General features: G+C 39.6%; 1 pseudogene; it reads left to right on the forward strand.

Annotated features, from left to right (window-relative positions):
• Positions 1-801: 801 nt before the first annotated feature.
• On the forward strand, positions 802-901 carry LOC123619488 (U6 spliceosomal RNA; annotated as a pseudogene).
• The last annotated feature ends 19,685 nt before the right edge of the window (positions 902-20,586 follow it).

Consider the following 20,586-nt stretch of genomic DNA (forward strand, 5'->3'; position numbering starts at 1 on the left):
ATTCCCACCAGCAGTGTAGGAGGGTTCCCCTTTCTCCACAGCCTCTGCAGCATTTGTCATTTGTGGATTTTTGAATGACGGCCATTCTGACTGGTGTGAGGTGATACCTCATTGTCGTTTTGATTTGCATTTCTCTGATAACTAGTGATATTGAGCATTTTTTCATGTGCCTTTTGATCATTTGTATGTATTCCTTGGAGAATTGCTTGTTTAGGTCTTCTGCCCATTTTTGGATTGGGTTGTTTATTTTTTTCTTATTGAGTCGTATGAGCTGTCGAAGTAAACCAGAAAGAGAAAGAAAAATACCATATGAGATCACTCATATGTGGAATCTAAAAAACAAAAACAAAAACAAAAAAACAAAGCATAAATACAAAACAGAAATAGACTCATAGAAATAGAATACAAACTTATGGTTGCCAAGGGGGCAGGAGATGGGAAGGAACAGACTGGGATTTCAAAATGTAAAATAGATAAACAAGATTATACTATATAGCGCAGGGAAATATATACAAGATCTTAAGGTAGCTCAGAAAAAAATGTGACAATGAATATATATATGTTCATGTATAACTGAAAAATTGTGCTGAACACTGGAATTTGACACAACGTTGTAAAATGATTATAAACCAATAAAAATAAATAAATTTTTAAAAAAAATTTTTAAAAATTAAAAAAAGAAGAAAATGAAGAGATGAGTCAAAACCTGGGAAAAGATACTTGCAAAACATATGCCCAACAAATGACTTGTAATTGGAACATATAAACAACTCTGACAACCAAATAAAAAGAAGATAAGCAGTTCTCACTTCGGCAGCACTAAACTTAGAATGATACAGAGAAGATTAGCATGGTCCCTGCCAGGGATAACATACAGATTTGTGAAACGTTCCATATTTTTCAGTTATAAGGTAAATAAGTACTGGGGATGTAATGTACATCATGATAAATCAACAGTGTTGTATGTTATATATGAACATTGTTAAGAGAGTAAATCCTCAGAGTTCTCATCACAAGGAAAAGTTTTTTTCTTTTTCTTTTATTTTGTATCTATGTGAGATGGATGTTCACTAAGCTTACTGTAGTAATCATTTCACGAATATATAAGTCAAATCATTATGCTGTACATCTTAAACATACACAGTTTATTACTAATTATATTTCAATAAAACTAGAAGAAAAAAATAAAAATAAAAAATTATAAAAAAAGAAATCTCCAGGCTCAGCTGCTTTCACTGAAGAATCTACCAAACATTCAGAAAATAATTAACACCAATTTTACACAGTGCCTTCCAGAAAACAGTAGAGAAGGAAACAACTTATTTTGAGACTATTTTTCTCTTTGAGTAACATTGTATCTTACACATTTTCACTTATTTAGTATTATACACATACTATGGATGAGGACAACCAGGGTAGGTCAACCTCTTAGAACTGGCCTTATACACCATAATTGCTAAACAAATAGCATCTGGGTGAAGATACAATAGGGTCTATGTGTCTCCACTTGGCTTTTGCAGGAGTGACCCACTGTAATGACTTATGTATATATCTCTGAAAAATGAAACTATATGAAGGAAGCTGGAGAGGGGCTAGCCTCAGCTTTGACCTTTTATCTCTGCATCCTATGGGGAGAGAGAAGCACTTAGGAGGCTGTTTCTGAGGGTCTGGACACAATGTGGGGAAGGACTCAGCATGACTGTACACCATCTGAGGTGCTCGCAAGTTCCCCAGAGAGAATTCCTTCTGCCTCTGGTAAAATCTTGTCCCCACTTTCCTCCAACTTCACCACCCAGTACCAAGTCATGTTCTAGTCTCTGGCAGGGGCTGCATCATGTCTCTTGGACAGCCTATGCTGGGACCCTGCATCAGAGATCTGCCTCCTGAGTAGATTACTAGCCTAAACTATCCATGGCCTGCTAAAGTCCCACAGGCAGTCGGTTGGCAGTTCTGGATGAAAGGGGTATTCTCTTTGGAATAAAGTGCCTGCTTGGGGGGCTGTAGTTCTCAGACGTGAAAGAGACCATTGCCTGAGGCAACTTTAAAAGAGAATCTTGTGCTTAAGCTGTCCCAAACTACAAGCATCTACACCTGGCACTCTCTTCCTCTCCCTCTTCCTCATGCCAGATATCCTGCCCTTGCCTAGACCACTGACTCCTGGGCTTCTGGTATTAACAATGGCCCGGAAGTACACTGCACAGACTTGGATTTCAGAGCACTCACCCCTTGCATGGTATTGGTCCAATTATCAGCTGAGGGGAAGGAAAGGCGTGAGAGGATCCTCAGAAAAAAACCTGGGATAATGGCAGGAATGTCAGGAATGTCCAAACTGGGGCCTCCAGAAGCAGTGGACTTGACTAAGCAGGTTGAAGGTAAGGAGGCTGGGTAGGCCATGGAGGACCTCCCTGTGGTATTGAGTTTCGTAGAGAGGCTAGGAAAAATAGTCTGGACCTCATATCCGGCAGAGACGGGTTTAGGTGCGACGGATGTAATTAAAGAAGGAAACTTAATCCGGATAAAATACTAATTGTAATACTATGAATAATGAATTTTAAAATAATGGCATATTAAGCTTTTTATTATGAAAGATGGAGAGAATAAACTAACAGAAACCAAAATAACCACTACCTAGATTATTTTAAACAGCTATATTGAAGTATAGTTGACATACAATAAGCTGTATTTAAAGCCTACGATTTGAAGAATTCTGACATATGTATACACCCGAAAAACCATCAGCAAGATCAAAACAAGGAATACACTCACATTGTTCAATTCTGTAATCCACTCTCCTCCCTAATCCCCCATCTGCAACTACCTATCAGCTTTCTGTTACTATAGATCCGTTTGAAGTTTTGACATTTAAAAAAAAAAATAAGTGGAACAATATGATATGCACTCTTTGGTCTGGCTTCTTTCACCAGAATAATCATTTTGAAATTAATCCATGGTCTTATATCAAAAGCTCATTCCCTTTTACTCCCAAGTAATAAGCCATTGTATAATATACCACAATTTGTTCAGGTGTTCTTATTTGGGTTGTTTTCAGATTTTATCTATTCAAATACTGCTGCTGGATATATTTGACAAAAAGTCTTTTTATAGACATAGTTTTGCTTGTGGGTAGTTGCCTAAGATGGGAATGGCTGGGTAACAGGCTGAGATTATAATTAATTTCTTAAGAATCTGCCAGTTTTTCAAATTGGTTGTACCATTTAAAATTTTTACATTTTATGTTTCCACCAGTAGTGTGCATGTTTTCCAGTTTTCTCACAACCTAATTGACACTTAGTATGGCCAGCATTATTAATTTTAGCCATTTTAATTGATGTGTAGTGGTATCTTGTGTGTTAATTTGCATTTCCCTAGTGATTAATGATATTGAGCATCTTTTCATGTGCTAATTTGCCATCAGTATATCTTGCATGGTGAAGTGTCTGTTCAAACCTTTTGCCTATTTTATATTGAGTTGTTTGTTTGCTCGCTATTGTTTTGAGAATTTGTTATGTATTGTGAATACAAGTCCTTTATCAGATAAATGTTTGGCAAAGCTTTCCTCCGGGTCTAGTTTGTCCTCTCATTCTGTAAAAAATATTTTTTTAAAAGAAGTTTTAAAAAATTGAAGTACTGTTTGCCAAATTGTTCTTTTATGGATCCTACTTTGCTTTTGTAGCTAAGTAATCGTTACCTAACCCAAGTTGACAAACGTTTTCTCCTGTTTTCTTGGATGTTCTAAAAATTTGATAGTTTTATGTTTAAATGTTAGGTTTGTGATACACTTTGAGTTATTTTTTCTATATCTTGTGAGTTCTGATTTCAAGTTTTGTTTTGTTTTTTGTTTTTGCATGTGGGTATCCAAATGTTCCAGCACTATTTGTGGAAAAGACTATCTTTTCTCCATTGAATTGTCTTTTCACATTTGCTGAAAATAAGTTTTCCATATATATGTCTAGGCCTATTTCTGAATCTGTTCTGTTCCATGGATCTATTTGCCCATCTTCATGCAAATACCTCACTGTCCTGGTACTGTAGCTCTATAATAAGTCTTGAAATAAGGTACTATAAGTATTCCAACTTGATTCTTTTTTTAAGGTTTATTGGCTAGTCTACATCCTCTTCATTCCCATATGTATTTTAAAACTAATTTGTTAATGTCTAGAATACTGCCTGCTGAAATTTTGATTGTGATAGCACTGAGTATATAGATCAATTTGTGGAGATGTGTTATCTCAGCAACATTGCATCTTGTAATATATGATTATGGTATATGCCTCTATTTATTTAAGTTTCCTTTAATTTCTCTCATCAATGTTTTGTATTTTGTCAGAGTACAGTTCTTACATTTTTCTGGATTTGACTTGCTAAATGTATTTGTAGAATTTTTGCATTTATGTTCACAAGGGATATTACTCTGTAGTTTTCTTTGCATGTATTACCTTCATGTGTCTTTGGTTTCCAAGTAATGCTTTTATTACTGATTGAATTGGGAAGTTTTTATATCTCTTCAAGTTTCTGGAAATTATGCATAGAATTGATATTATTTCATCCTTAAATGTTTAGTAGAATTCAGAAGTGACACCACCTGGGCTTAGGGTTTCCTATGTGGGAAGTTTTACAACTATAAATATAATCTTTTCAATAAATATAAGGCCATCCAAGTTACCTATTTCTTCTTGAGTGAGCATTGGTAGTTTGTTTCTTTTGAGTTATTTGTTCATTTCTTCCAGTGTCAGACTTATTGCAATGAATTGGTTATAATATTCCCTTCTTGTGACTTTAATATCTGTAGAATTTATAGCAATGTCCCCTTTTCATTCCTGGTAATGGTAATGGGTGTTTTCTCTCTCTTTCTCTTGATCACTTTGACTAGTGGTTTATCTTTCCTTTTTGGAGAAGTTTTATGGACATATAATTGATATACAAAGAGCTGTACATATTCAGTGTGTACAATTTGATGAGTCTGAACTTTGATTTCGCTTCTTAAATAACCAGCTGTTGGTTTCATTAATTGTTTTTCATTAGTTTTTAAATTTCCTTTCTTCTTGCCTCCTGCTTACTGTCTGATTTGGGTTTAATTTGCTCTTCCTCTTGTATTTTTTTAAACTGGAAGCTTATATCTTTGTTTTATGATCTTTCCTATTTTCTAATATAAGTAGTTATAGCCATAATTCCCTTTTAAGCACTGCCATAGATTTATCCCACAAATGTTCATGGGTTGTATTTTCATTTTAATTCAATTCAAAACACTTTCCAGTGTCTTTTTTTTCCTTTGGCCCATGGGTTATGTAGAACTGTGTTATTTAGTTATCAAATATTTGAGTGTTTTCCTGTTATCTTTCTCTTATTATTTTCTACCTTATTTCCATTGTGGCCTTAAAACATACTTTGTATCATTTGAATACATTAAAATTTATCTGGAATTTTGGGGGGCCAAAATTGTACATATTGGCTAATATTCTTTGACGACTTGTATATACTGTCACCAATTTTCCGTCTACTTCTTTTATTGAGAGATTGCTATAAATTAGACCTTTCTATTTCTCTTTTTAGTTCTATGAGTTCTCACTTCATGTATTTTGAAGCTACTAAGGCATATAAAAGTTTAGATTTGTATTTATTTATATCTTTACATTATGCTCTTGAGAGTATTCATGCCTTTGTGTTTGTATGGTGTGAATATTGTATTATAGTGTTATATTTCACATTTTTCCTCCAGTCTGATTTAGTGACATCACTTTGGAAATTTAAAATTAGCCATGGTAGGAGAAATGGGCAAATACTACAGTCAAGCTTTTTTTTTCTTCGGATGGAGGCTTAGAGTTTATTATTTTCTTTCCTTGTGATGAGAACTCTTAGGATTTACTCTCAACAACTTTCATATATAACATACACCAATATTAATTATATTTATTGGCCATACTGCCCAAGTCAATCTACAGATTTAACGCACTCTCTATCAAATTACCCAGAACATATTTCACAGAACTAGAACAAATCATAATAAAATTTATATGGAATCACAAAAGACCCAGAATTGCCAAAGCATTACTGAAGAGAAAGAAAGAGGCTGGAGGAATAACCCACCCAGACTTCAGACAATACTATAGAGCTACAGTCATCAAGACAGCATAGTATTGGTACAAAAACAGACATATAGACCAATGGAACAGAATAGAGAGCCCAGAAATGAACCCACAAACTTTTGGTCAACTAATCTTCGACAAAGGATGCAAGAACATATAATGGAATAAAGACAGTCTCTTCAGCAAATAGTGTTGGTAAAACTGGACAGCAGCATGTAAAACAATGAGGTTAGAATACTCTCTCACACCATACATAAAAATAAACTCAAAATGGCTTAAAGACTTAAACATAAGACAAGACACAATAAACCTCCTAGAAGAAAGCATAGGCAAAACATTATCTCACATACATCTCAAAAATGTTCTCCTAGGGCAGTCTACCCAAGCAATAGGAATAAAAGCAAAAATAAACAAGTGCGACCTAATTAAACTTACAAGCTTCTGCACAGCAAAGGAAACCATAAGCAAAACAAAATGACAATCTACGGAATGGGAGAAAATATTTGCAAAAGATGAAACTGACAAGGGTTTGATTTCCAGAATATAAAAACAGGTCATATGACTTAATAAGAAGAAAACAAACAAGCCAATCTAAAAATGGGCAGAAGATCTAAACAAGCAATTCTCCAAGGAAGACATACAAATGATCAATAGACACATGAAAAACTACTCAATGTCACTAATTATCAGAGAAATGTAAATCAAAACTACAATGAGGTATCACCTCACACCAGTCAGAATGGCTGTCATTAAAAAGTTCACATTATGGTTCAGAATTCAAGATGTTAGGATAGATGGCAAATGATTTCCCTCAACTCTTGTCTCCCATTTGCCTTCCCCACAGGTAGGTAAGTAAGAACTGTTAGATAATACATGTATCCTCCCAGAGATATTTTACATATGCAGAAGTATGGATTGATCTATCTATCTATCTATCTATCTATCTATCTATATATCTATCTATGTTTATAGTTATACATAACTCCTAATTATAACATATGTAATTCCCCTCCTCCTTTTTTTAATACACAAGTGGCAGGAAACAATGTAGATAGCTTTTCACCTTCCTTTTGTTGTGTTCTATGATGGAGATGACATAAGTCGAGAGCCCACAGCAGAACTAGGGCAATGGGATTCTGCCAAGTCCATTCTCAGTTTAAAATGCTGTGGTCAGTCAGTCAAAACCAGATAAGTAGGAATTTTGGGCCCCTTTCCTAGAATGGTACATCGGGCCTCCTACCTGGGCAAAAATTAGGTAGGCAGACCACAGGAAAGGAACCACAGAAGCCACCTAACTTCAGGAAAACAAAATGCCCCAGGGGTGGTGGTGTTCAGTTATTATTAGTGCCTCAGAGAGTGCTCCGTGGCCCAAAGGTAGTATAAGCAGTTAGTGACTTCAGACATCCATTGCTTGTGCTTGTAACTCTGTGGACACTTGGTGGGTTCTGTGGCCTTGGCCCGGGGCAGATGCAGAGATGAAGATGCCTAGTTCTAACCTTGGGAGAATTTGAGGATCCAGCCTAGAAAATGAGTTGAGATGAGTATTTTAAAGCCTTGCGTATTTTTAATAGAAAGGATGTGTTTTCCTTATATTTCCATGTTTTGTTTTGTTTAAATCCCATCTCAGAGGTAGAATTGTAAGGTCTGTGTCCCACAGGTAGAACCCTAACTTACAGAAAAACTGGGTCCTTAAGACCCAGAACTTCTTGGGGAATTGATAGAGGGCCCAGGAACAGTTGGGATGTTTTTCCCTCAAGCTTAGTCCCCCAGCTTTGCACCTGATGATCCTGGAGCCAGAGAGGCAAGAGGAGGAATGCTTCTCAATTCAGATCTTGAAACTGGGAAACTTGTGAAGAAATTAAGTTAAAGAAGATTGAAGCAGAAGTTATCTGAGAGGCAGTGTACTCCCTTTCACTGGAGGTGGTGGAGGGGTGCAGAGGGCGTAGGGCTTGCAATCTGTCACCTGGCATGCAAGGGGGCAGCATTTTTTCCTTTTATCTAATGGGGCAATTCCTTAGTCATAGATTTGTCATGTTCTTCCCCAAGCCTTGTCATGGATCTTAATAGGATTAGGCTGCAGGGAGATCTCCACTGGCCTCCCACAACACTTAAAGTAAAATCCAGAAGCCCTTAAGTCAGTTCACAAGGCCTTGTAGCATCTCCATGCTCCTTTCACTGGACCTCACATCTTGCTACTCTCCACTTGCTCACTGGGCATCATTCCTGTACCTTGGAACATGTACTTCCTGCCTCCCCAGCTCAAAGTGTTTGCATATGCTATTCCCTCTGCCTGGAAATGTCACACTCTCCCCTCCTTGAGAACTGTAGAGTTTACACATCTTCCTAATTTGGGGCCCAGGAAGTTCTTCCTGTACTTAAAGCAGCACTTGCCACCCCTTCACTCTCTATTTCCGTATGCCTTATTATTGTTACTTTACAAACACAGTTACCAACATGATGTTAAATATCATGATCTGTTTTTCTGTTCACTGTCCTTTTCTGCCACTTACAACAGAAGCCCACGAGGGTCCTGCACATCTTTTGTGATTGCAGGAGACATCAATAAATGCATGTTGAATGAAAGCAAGATAGACACTGTGTAAGGACCCATCCCATTTCCACCTACGTCGGACAGCAGGCCCTTTCCAGCTCAATCTATTCTCTCTGCAGCAGAAAGCCTGGATCCGAGGATTGAGAACCTGGTTCACTGGGTTAAAGAGTTTCAAAAATGTGAGCTCAAGTGCTGTGGCTGGCTGGCTTAGCTCAGAGAGAAGGGCCTGGTCTTTGAAGCTTCTGTTTCTTGATCTGTATAATCTGGGGATGTCTGCTGAGTCATTTGAAATGCAACAATCTGAGAGGGAGCAGAGTTGAGCACTTTGCTTAATCAATGTCTGTCTTTCTCTTCTCTGGCCCAGTGAAACAGAAAGCCATTGAGGAGTTGAGAGAGGCCCATGCCCTCTGGGAGACCAAACAGAAGGAATTAGATTCATGTAAGTGGTGAGAGAAGAACACGGTGAAGTCCCTTGGGATCTCTAAGTTGTAAATCCCCCTGTTGGCCCTCAACCCTGGGTTCCAGATACACAGATTTTTTAAACGTGGTCCCCAAGGCCCACTTGGGTGTCCTGCCACTTCTTCAACTTCAACTTCTATCTCTCATCCCTCCTTCCACTGAGGTGACAACAAAACATTCAAGGATTCGCAGATCACACGCTCACCTTCAGGACTTTTCACTACCTGTTCCCTCTGCCTGTCATGTTCTTCACCCTTGATAATCTAGATGTCCTCTTACTGCTCCTCGTAATTCAGCAGTCAGCTCAAACCTCCGCTCCTTATACAGGTTCTTACTTATCTTCCCATCTGAAAAATAGCAGCTGCCCCCACCTGATCATTCCTCTTGCCCTTATCTTGCTTGATTTCTTTTTATCCCTACCTGACTTGATATATTTACATCTTCATTATCATCTCTCTCCAATGAGATGTAAACTTTGTCTAAAACTGTATTCATTCTGTACCATACTTGCACTGCCATTTGTAAATGCTGTGGCCTTTGAGCACTTACAGAGAACACGGGCACACATAGGGGAGAGGCCTGGTCTCAGAGTATATCGTTAACTAGGCAAAGGAGATGGGGTAGAAGGAAGACACTCAGGTCTCTCCTGGGTCTATACAAGACCTTTTCACGTGACCTCAAGCAAGTCACTTCCCGGAAGTTGGAGTTGTGGGGGGCAGGGCAGGGTCTGGTCCCTGAAGTCTGAAAGTGTCACTCTTTTTTTCCAGTAAGTCCAGAGCAGCTGTGCCTGGAGGAGGTCTTGAGGAAAAAACAAGGTATTTAATGGCTTCTTTCTCTCTGTCTCTGTCTCTCTCCACCTTTCTCTCTCCCTCTCTCTCTCTCTCTCTCTCTTTCTCTCTGTGCTTCTGCCCTAGCCATGCCACAAAAGCTACTTCCACCCATAGTAAACAGATGAATCCTGTTGAAATGTAACTTAGTTAACATCCTTCCTATAATAAAACCCTTTCCCTAACTCCTACCTCACTCAGAGTAAACAGAAATTCCCGTCAGTGAGCTGCAACCGAAGATGTTATCCAATCCTTTTACCTCCCCATTTTACCACTTCCCTGGGCTGAGTTCATTTCAGTCATGCTGTCTCTACACTATTCCCAGACATTCCCTAGGCACATTCCAAAACCTCAGAACCTTTAATTTTACCATTCTTTTTGCATGAAACACTCCACTCACTGATAGTTATAATTTTCATAAATAATGACAGTTATTTGTATGGCAATGAACTTAATATCTGCCCTCACTACTCTGTTGATTCCCTAATGGTAATTAATCACCCTTTTTCTTGGTTCACTGAATTTTTATCAATGCAAGCCCAAGGTCTGACACATAGTATAAGCATTGGATAAATGTTGATGGAACAAATGAATTGAATATGTTCCTAGTAGGATGAAGGATTGTTATTTTTTAACTCAGCCTCTCTTAAGGAAACAGCAGGAGGAAACCAGGGTAAGAAAGACAGAAAATACATAGGGAGCCAAGCAGACCAAAACCATGCAAGAACTTAAAAGCAACAGTATACATTTTAACTAAGCATCTCTCCATCCATGTGACCATCTAGTCATCCTACCAGCCATTGACTCACTCAATCTTCCATCCATCTCTCTGTCCAGCCAAATTATCCAATGCATCTACTCTTCCATTTTTCCACCCTTTGCAACTAACCATCCATCCATCTACTCATCCATTGATTCTTCTAACCAGCAACTGATGCAACCATCTATCCATCCACCCATCCATTTCATCATCTACCCACCATCTATCAATTCAGTCATCCCCACCATGGTTTATCCATTCAAGCATACATCTATATAACCATCATCCAATTATCCATCATTCATCCAAAAATTCATACCATCGTCCAACCAGCCATCTCCCTTTCTTTTCAATCATCCATCCATCCATCCATCCATTTACTTATTCACCCATAATCCTTCCACTAATCCATTTTTCATCTATCTATTCAACTGTCTGATGTCCCATCCATTCATCCAACCATGTGTTTATCATCTCTTCATGTATCCATCCAACCGTTCACTCATCCACTTGTACATTCATAAATCCATCCAACTCCCATCCACCATTTCCTGGAGGAAAGAAGAATCATCCAGAGGTAGAGGCAAAGGTCATGGGAACCCCAGACTTTTCTCAGAAGCCTACCTGTGCTCTATATATTTATGTTTATGTGTATGTATATCTCTCTGTGTGTGGTGTGTAAAACCTGATGCCACAGTGGCCAGAGTAAATGATCACAGAACAAACTGCCCACTTATGGAGTTCATGCTCTGTGCCAGCTGGTAGAAGAGAGCACCTACAGGTGCACAGACTGTCTGCTGTGGGACCTGAAGATTCTGTTCAGTTCATGCAAATATGTGGCAATGGTGTCAGGGCCCCTACTATGTGCCAAGGGCAACAGGATGGGTTAATAAAATGCAGGTTTGTGTCCTAGGGGCCCAATATGTAAAATAGGGACTCTGGAGGTAGGACATGGAGGCACAGAACCAGAATTCCTTTAAATTTCTTTGGCCTCTTCCACCTAATTGCCCAACTTTGGTTTTTTTTTTAACATTTTTTTATTGATTTATAATAATTTCACAATGTTGTGTCAAATTCCAGTGTAGAGCACAATTTTTCAGTTATACATGAACATATATATATTCATTGTCACATTTTTTTCTCTGTGAGCTACCATAAGATCTTGTATATATTTCCTTGTGCTATACCATATAATCTTGTTCATCTAGTCTACATTTTGAAATCCCAGTCTATCCCTTCCCATCCCCCACCCCCTTGGCAACCACAAGTTTGTATTCTATGTCTATGAGTCTGTCTCTGTTTTGTATTTATGCTTTGTTTGTTGGTTGGTTTGGTTTTTTTAGATTCCACATATGTGCGATCTCATATGGTATTTTTCTTTCCCTTTCTGGCTTACTTCACTTAGACTGACATTCTCCAGGAGCATCCGTGTTGCTGCAAATGGCATTATGTTTGATTCCTCTTGTGAGCTCTCATAGGGCCTCCTCGGTTCCTCTCCCCATAAAGACACTGAAGATGTTCCTGATGCAATGCAAGGGAAAGGAAAGTGAGGCTCAGAGGTAAGAGGTACCTGCCCTGCCTTGCTTACTTCCACAGAGAAGATGATACAGGTGAAGAAGGATTTTCAGTATCAGCTGAGCCATCTGTTCTATGGAAAGGGCCACTGCACTCAGTGACAGGCTCTTCTTATACAGCAGAAGGAAGCTGAAGGGAGGAGTGGGGGGATGGACTAATGACCCCCAACCCTTGTGGCCAGCCCTGCAGGCAGCTGTCTGAGGAGGAGAACAGGAAGGCAAAGGAGTTCCTGGAGGCAGCTTCCAAGCAACACCAGCAACTGCAGCACAAGTCCCAAAGGTGGGCAGGGAGCACCCTCATCAGGGACTGCCTGTGGGGAAAGCAGGGAAGGGCTGGACTCAGACCCCATTTGGGAAAGCTTTCCCTGGGGAGCACGAACTGAAATCCCCAGACATATGAATCCCCCACGTCGCCATACAACCCTCTTCCCTCTCTCCTCTTTTTTAAATTCTTCCTTGTCCCCTGTCTTATCCTTCTCTTCACTCCCCCTCGAAGCTCTTTTTTCTCCTTCCCTCTCCTTTCCCCCTCCCCCTCTACATAAAATCCTCCCTGTCTTCCATCACTTGCTCCTCCTCTCCATCTTGTCTCCCTCTCAATGCTCTCCCTTCACCCTAATCCTGTGTGGCCCCTTCCTTCCACTCTCCTTCCCTCCTCTCCCTACCTGGTCCATCAACTCTGCCCTCCCCCTTTCCCCTCTTCCACCTCCTCTTATTTTTTTTCCTTCCTTCTTCTTCCCCCCTCCCCCTCCCCCTTTCTCCTTTCCTCTCTTCTTCTCACCCGCATCCCTCTTCTTTCCCTCCTCTTTTCTTCTCTTCCTTGTCTAACCTTCATCTCCCTCTTCCTCCTCTTCAATCTCCCCCTATGTCCAGGATAATGGCAGGGATGGAGAAGCTGGATATACAGTTCCTCTCAGAAACTTACATCTCTGCAGAAGAAGGGGTCAGCAAAGAAGAGGTAGGGAGTCCAGAGAAGGAGGAGGGAGGCAAAGTCCAAAACACAGAAATAGAGAAGGTAGGAGTTTGTGTCCCTCAGTGCACAGTTCCCCATGAAGGGGCAAGCCATGGGGCTGCTACACAGGAGCATATCCCATGAAAGTCTCTCTGAGCACTTTGTTTAGAAAGGGTGTTCCTGCAGAGGGCAGAGCTGGTGCAAAGGTACAGAAGTGGAGCCACTGAGGCAGTGGAGGTGAAGGGAGGTGCTTTCTGAAGTGTGTGAGTGCTGGGGTTCAAGGAGACCTACAGACTCCAGAGCCCAAGGTTCCCACCCACAACACTCTCACTCCCAGGTACTATGCCTTCTGCAGACCATCCAGAAGCCCCCTCCAGGATCCTAGGAGACCAACTCAGAACCGATACCAGGAAGGGCCTCATACCTTCCTAGGAAGGGAGGAAAATAATCTTGTTTTAGTCAGGAAATGTCTCCCAGAAGAAACTAATGAATTTTAAACTGAGACAATGTATGCTTAGGGCATTTTTTTCATGTTAATGACAACGCACTAGTTAATGATTTTTACTCTCATGTTTGCATCTATGTCCATCTGTTTCCTTTAGAATAAACTGTTGAAGGGACATTGTTGATTCAGTGGTTCTGCAATATTTTATCTCTGAATTCCATAAACATCGAATGATTTCACAGTACTACCAGCCGTTTCTGAGAGTGACTGTTTCACCACATCTACACCATGGGTGCCATCATCAGCTCCTTTGGACAGGTGAAGAAAGTCAGGCTCCCAGAGGTTTAGTAACAATCACTAGACCACTCAGCTGGTTAGTGGTGGAGCCATACTTTTCACCATAGAAATGTTTGTCTCCAGAGCCCATGACCTTCACTGAAATCTTGGGTACCATCAGTCCTTGCTACCCTGAGGACCTAGACTTGCTCTTCATTTCAATACCTCATCTCTTTTCTTCATGATCTATCATCTACATTTGGGATTAACAGAGCAAAAACAAAACTAAAAGGTGAAGCAGTTTTTAGTCTTTTTATAGGGTTTATCTGTACTGATGGTAATTCTCCCCTTGTTAAAACGACAAAAGCAAGAAAACCAAGGCCATCTTCCTGATCAAAGTCTGATAGTCTTGTTTGATGAATCAGATTTGCTAGGGGTGGCCCTGCTGATTCTTTCCACGTGAGGTGAAAAAGTCGCCTGGCGTCCCATCTACTCTGGACTTCATGCCTTACTGCCACACCACTCTACCTCTGCCATTTTTGACACTCATGATGTTCCTCCATAGGGCCTTTTGGTTACAGGCTGGTGACTGCCTCAGCCATCAGCACTCAGGCCTCCAAGGAGGGAATCCTGCTCTCTGACCTTTACGCCCTTTATTCCAGGCATGGGCTTGAGTCTTTACCAGATTTCCCACTGTCCAGCAGAAACCAGGCTGTAATAGTTAATGAGATTGTACTGATAATTCTTCGACTGCGGAAAAGGAGTGTAACCCAAGTATTAGGACTTAGAACCATTCATAGACCTCAGCTCCATCGTGGGATCTCTCACTATGCCAGTTTCCTACCTTGCTCCCAGATTGTCCCCACGTGGCCAGGGGCCATTCAACCACCTCCACCACCAGGATTTCCTATGAGTCTTTCCACCTTGCAATTCATGACCAAACATATTGCCAGCCCAAAAGGAAGTGTCAGAAAACTTTTCCCTCAACTCAGTCTAAGAATTCGGAATGCTACAGTACCCTCATCATAAGCCCCAGGATCTACCTTCGGTTAAAGTGTGTAGTAGCAGACCATTGTTCTTCTTCAGAAGAAACCTTATCCAGACCCCAGGGGGTAGTCTGAGAAGACATTTACAAACTAATCCAATTAAAAATTTAAAAGTTTAAAAATAATAATCTGGCAGTCTTATTTTCCCATTGTTAGTTTTTTTTAACATTTTTTATTGAGTTATAGTCATTTTATAATGTTGTGTCAAATTCCAGTGTAGAGCACAATTTTTCAGTTATATATGAACATATATATATTCATTGTTACATTTTTTTTGGTTGTGAGCTACCACAAGATCTTGTATATATTTCCCTGTGCTATACATTATAATCTTGTTTATCTATTCTATATATGCCTGTCAGTATCTACAAATTTTGAATTCCCAGTCTATCCCTTCCCACCCCTCTCCCTTGGCAACCACAAGTTTGTATTCTATGTCTATGACTCTGTTTCTGTTTTGTATTTATTTTATTTTTTTTTAGATTCCACATATGAGTGATCTCATGTGGCATTTTTCTTTCTCTTTCTGGCTTACTTCACTTAGAATGACATTCTCCAGGAGCATCCATGTTGCTGCAAATGGTGTTATGTTGTCAGTTTCTATGGCTGAATAGTATTCCACTGTATAAATATACCACTACTTCTTTATCCAGTCATCTGTTGATGGACATTTAGGCTGTTTCCATGTCTTGTCTATTGTAAATAGTACTGCTATGAACATTGGGGTGCAGGTGTCATTTTGAAGTAGGGTTCCTTCTGGATAGATGCCCAGGAGTGGGATTACTTGGTCATATCCCATTGTTAGTTTATTACCACTCTGAACACACACAAAAAAGGTTTTCTTCTTTTGTCTTTTTTCTATTCATTCATTGGGCTATTTTTATTCATTCATCCATTTATCATTCATTGGGCTTCTACATAAATTCCAGGTGCTAATCATGCTATTTTCTCTCATTTGTCCCCAGAGAAAATCAGAAGGCACATTATTAGTAACATTATCCATGCCCTTTGCACAGGGTCTTACTGACCTCCCCCAAATAATAAACGAATCTGTGCATCTCTCCTGTCCTAGCCATTGGAGTAGAAGCCATGTGCCACAGTGGTTATGAGGTTGAGCTTTGGAGCAAGACTGGGTAAAAATCCTGCTTCTACTGTTTGTGTGCTGAATGACTGTCAGCATGTCACTGAACTTCTCCATCAATATCTTTCTTGATAAAATTGGGTAATGTCTATACCCAAACTAATAGGGAGCTTGCTTTGATCATTAATTAATATGATTAAAGCATTAAGAAAAGTGTTTGTCTCATGATGAATATTCAATAAGCATTAACTATCACTGTGCCACTAGTGAGCATGTCTCAAATCTGTCATATTTCAGAGAACTCAATATTGCAGCAGTATCTCCATGCCTTTTGGGATTTCTGTGACAAGTGATCACTAGTTTATTCAAGCCTTACCCTTGTAATCTGAAGCCAGAATTACCCCATGGGAAAGAGCTCCTTCCAGGAACATGTACAGATATGGAAGCCTGAGAGAAAACACCAGAATATAAAAGCTTTCCAATGGCTTTCTACACATACTCCTCCTCTTTCGCAAGACTTTCCTTCTCTTTGACTGATTTAGGATCGTGTGTATGGCCCAGTGCTAGGCAATGCACCCTGAGGGGGAGTCTGCTGAGGTGATTCTCAGATCTATATTTCTCTGCTCTTAAAAAAAGAGCAGATGTTGTAAGAGACCAAATCTTTTAGCCTTTGCGTATTGCCCTGTCTGGATTAGAGGATCAGAAAGGCTGCAGTCAAGCCCTTGTCCCATGTAGCTCAACGGCACAAATGAAAATCATCATGACACACAGCAACATTTTACTTCATGAATAACAGATTAGTATCAACATGGCATATGAGTAGTTTATAGGCATACCTTAGAGATATTCTGAGTTCAGTTCCAGACGGCCACAATAAAGCAAATATCACAATAAAGCAAGTCACACAATTTTTTTGGTTTCCCAGTGTCTATAAAAGTCATACTATAATCTATTAAGTACACAATAGCATTATGTCTAAAAAATGATGTACATACCTTAATGTAAAAATATTTTATTGCTAAAAAACACTAACCACCATCTGAGCCTTCAGCAAGTCACAAAAATAACATCAAAGATCACCAAAACAAATATAATAATAATGCAAAAGTTTGAAATACTTCAAGAATTACCAAAATGTGACACAGATAAATGAAATGAGCAAATGTTGTTGGAAAATAGCACTGACAGACTTGGCTCGATGCAGGGTTGCCGCAAACCTTCGATTTAGTATCCGCCAAGCTCAATAAAGTGAAATGCGATAAAACAGGGGTATACCTGTATACTGTAAAAAAACAGTAAAAAAAATCAGAGTTGAACTGCTCTTTGGTTTTTCAGATGTAAAAACTGAGGCCTGGTCAGCTTTGCTCCACAAACATTCAGACACTTGATTTTAAACATTGTGCTAGGAGTTTGAAGGACACAAATATGATTCACACAGGATCTGTGCCCCAAGGAACTCAACAATATAAAAGTACAGCATAGATCTCTCGTTTCTATGACAACTGACACTGAATATCAACTGTGTACTCTCTACATTTGTGATTTTCCAAAGGCCTATGAGGAGGATATTATTATTCCCCTTCTACTGTTGAAGAAACAGGCTGAGATGAGTTACGCAAGTTAGGTAGTTAAGTGGTAGAACTCAGATTCATATCCAGGCCTCCTGAACTCCAAATGTGGGCCTTTTCCCATTTACCATGGAAACACTGCTTATGCTACAGTTGTTGAGATGTAGATGTCACTCCTGAGAACAAAGTCATATTCCTGCCAACATAGGAGGCCACTTGGAAAATCCAGGAACTCACAAGTTTGTAGCATCCCTCAAAAACCTAGATCAGAGTTCAGAGGATCTATGCTGAAACTAACCAGCTTGGGGTCCAACTACCTTTTTATACATCAGAAAGGATTAGGCAGCTTGGACCATGACAGAAGCATTAGAGGCCCTCTCTGAGGATAATTTTAAAAGCTTGAGAGCCAGAGCTGTCCCTTCTGTCATTACTCCTTAAATGACTATGAGAAAACAGTTATCCTGGAACAGCTATCAGCTAGGAAAGGGAAGGCGAAAGGCCTACCTTAGATCCCTCTACCACTTGTAGATGGGCGGAGCTTGACATCCAGAATTCTTCTCCGGGAAAACACAGAGAGGCATCCAGCAATCTTTTCTTGGAAGCTGCCTCCTGATCCGAGTCTATTAACTTATTGTGCATATTTTAATAATTAATGGGCATGCAGAGCCAGGAGAAGTAAGATAAGTTAAAACGGAGAAGCTCATAAGAGGAAACTTGGTTTAGAACAACTGCGTGGGACCACAGACTGGCAGAATTAGAGTGAACAATTTAATACTACCACTTCTGTTCCATGACCTTGAATAAGTAACTTATCCTGTAAGGCCTATATGCCTGGATGATTGCTTCTTTCACTGAGATGTCTGATCTTTGAAAGATGGGGCCTTGAGTGATTGGTCTTTGCATATCCAAATTTCAGACCACTTCTTGAAATCTAGTAGACATCAAGAGATGTTGAATTGAATAATTAATTTATAGTAATAACACTCATTATAAGAGAAATGGCCCTCTTTCCCTTTAGAGTCAGTACAGTAAATCCTATCTGCTGTGTATAAGGCACACATGGAAAATTTTGTTATATACCTATCTGTAGAATCCCTATGTATGACAGAGGAGTGATATAATAAAACTTAAATTAAAAAGGAACATACCTGCGACAGAGATTCAGGATGAAATTGAACCATGACTCTGTACACAGTGGTGCTGGAAAGTTAGGTGTGGGTAAGAATGGCTAGAAGCCTACCTACACGAAAGAGGACCCCCCTGGTAGGAGCAGGAATGTGTAGAGTATCCTGCTTAACGTGATGAGAAGACCCTGGTATAGGCAGGGCTGAGCAGATGTTGGTCTCTAATGGAGAGAAGGATTTTGTTGTATGCTTGTATGGGTTGTATGCTGGTAGATATTAGGTAAGATGATGCATAGACAGTGGCTTCAAACAATCACTGTTTTATTACTTCTTAGATTATGTGCTGGATTTTTCTTCTGCTCCTCTTGATATTGGCTGGGTCAGCAGTCATCCAAGGGTTTGACCAGTCTGGAAAAACTCTATGACAGTTTATGTAGATATACCTGCATCCTTGGTAGGGGATAGTTGGAAAGCCAGACTCAACTGGGACTCTGAGGCCTCTCTCTCTCTCTCTTTATGGAGTGTCAGAGCCTCTCCCTCACTAGGCTGACTCTAATTGTTCTTTATAATAAGGTAACTGATCTTCTTATAGAGCATCTCAGGACCCCCTGTGGTGTGAAATGGGCAGCTGTCAGACTTTCTTAAAGCTTAAGTCTGGAAATGGCATGTCATCACTTCTTTATTCTTTATCACAGAGCCACCCCATATTCAGTGTGGAAAATGACTACACAAAGTTGTGAATAGAGAGTCATCACTCATCAGAAGCCATCTATGGAAACCTGTGAACACAAATAGGAGACTGAAAACTAAGAGAAACTCAGTATGTGAAAGAAAATGAGTTCATTTATCCTCTCACTGAATTTGAGGTGCAGCAAAGATATTACAGTGGAAAAGTCTAGCAGTCAATTGGATATACAGGGTTGGAGTTGGTGAGACGGGTTTTACTATTCAGTCTTCATCAAAGAATACTGAAGAATAGTGGCCCGAGAGGGAATTAAAAAACAAGAGAGAAGAGAATGCGACTAAGTGTCAATGAATGGACAGAGTTTAACTAAGATGAGGTGAGGACTAACAAACACCCACTGACATGTTCACATTGGAGGTCACTGGTAGGGACCAAAGATGTATTGGTAACACAGTAGGTCAGAAATCATCTGATTGGGCAGAGGGTATGGAATGACTACCAGAGGTGTGGGTGAAGGCAGGCAGGGTAACCTGCTACCTTGATCTTGAAGGAGATACAGAAGAGAAGCTAGGGTGGGATGTGAAGGGCAGGAAAGGATTCTTATACTAGATTATGCATTTATTTCTTGTCTGTCCCCACTATTAAAATATCAGCTCCATGAGAGCAGAGACTATTTTTTTCTTTATTGTTTTCTAGGGTATCCAATGGTGACTGATACATAGTAGGTACTGAATAGATATATGCTGAATCAATTAATATTCTCAAAAGCTAAATGGTTCATTAACTGTCCCACACTGTGGAATGCTCTCCTATGAAATAATTAAACAGAATGAGGTAGTTCTATTTGTATTTGAGAGTGATAAAGCCCAAAACCCAAAAGCAAACTGTAGAGACATAATTAAAGTATGCTTTCAGAAACAGAACCTCTCATCTTCCATCCCTAAATTTTTAAGAGTTCTTTCTATATTTGGGATTTTGGCCTTTAGTCTGTTATTTATGTTGCGAATATGTTCCCCAATTTGCCAGCTGAATTTTGATTTTATTTATGATAGTGGTGTGACTTTTTTTTTTTTGGCCATGCAGAAGTTATCTTTTTAAAAATTTTATATAGTCAAATTTCTCAATTTTTTTCTTTCATTGCATCTGGATTTTCAATCA

Source organism: Camelus bactrianus, chromosome X (assembly GCF_048773025.1).
Source record: "Camelus bactrianus isolate YW-2024 breed Bactrian camel chromosome X, ASM4877302v1, whole genome shotgun sequence".
NCBI classification, from domain to species: Eukaryota; Metazoa; Chordata; class Mammalia; order Artiodactyla; family Camelidae; genus Camelus; species Camelus bactrianus.